The sequence below is a fragment of the Triticum dicoccoides genome, chromosome 3B (genome assembly GCF_002162155.2).
Source record: "Triticum dicoccoides isolate Atlit2015 ecotype Zavitan chromosome 3B, WEW_v2.0, whole genome shotgun sequence".
NCBI lineage: Eukaryota > Viridiplantae > Streptophyta > Magnoliopsida > Poales > Poaceae > Triticum > Triticum dicoccoides.
In genome coordinates this window covers 75,928,813-75,929,314 of record NC_041385.1, presented here as the reverse complement: position 1 = coordinate 75,929,314, position 502 = coordinate 75,928,813, and positions in this window count along the sequence as shown.

Sequence of the window (502 nt, the reverse complement as noted above, 5' to 3'; positions counted from 1 at the left end):
AAACAAAAACGGCACCAAAGACATCACAGGCCTCACTTCACAATAAAACAACCGCATATCTGGTGCATTATCAGTGAGATCCAAATCCAATATAATGCTTCCAAGCTCCATATCTCTACTCTGCAGATATCAAGTGGGAAAAAAAATCAGAAATAACAAATGTATTGGAACAACTGAAATCTACAGGCCATAGTAAAACAATTTAACCAGAAACTGATAGACAGCCTCTTAGTCTTGCAAGTAGCCAACCAATTTTTGGAAACGAATGCAAATTTGCACCACTCACAAAAAATGGACACATAAGTTTTGTAGTTGTGTTGCATGCATACTCATTCCATCACACAGTACACCTTGAGGTAAACTTGGAGAAACATGAGTGTTAGCCATTTAAACTCAAGGGGAAGAGAGTGTTCCATAAATGCATTTGTCTCTAACATCATGGACTCTTTGCAAAACTGAGTTTTTCCCGTCATAATACCATAGTCAATGGAATAAAGAAACA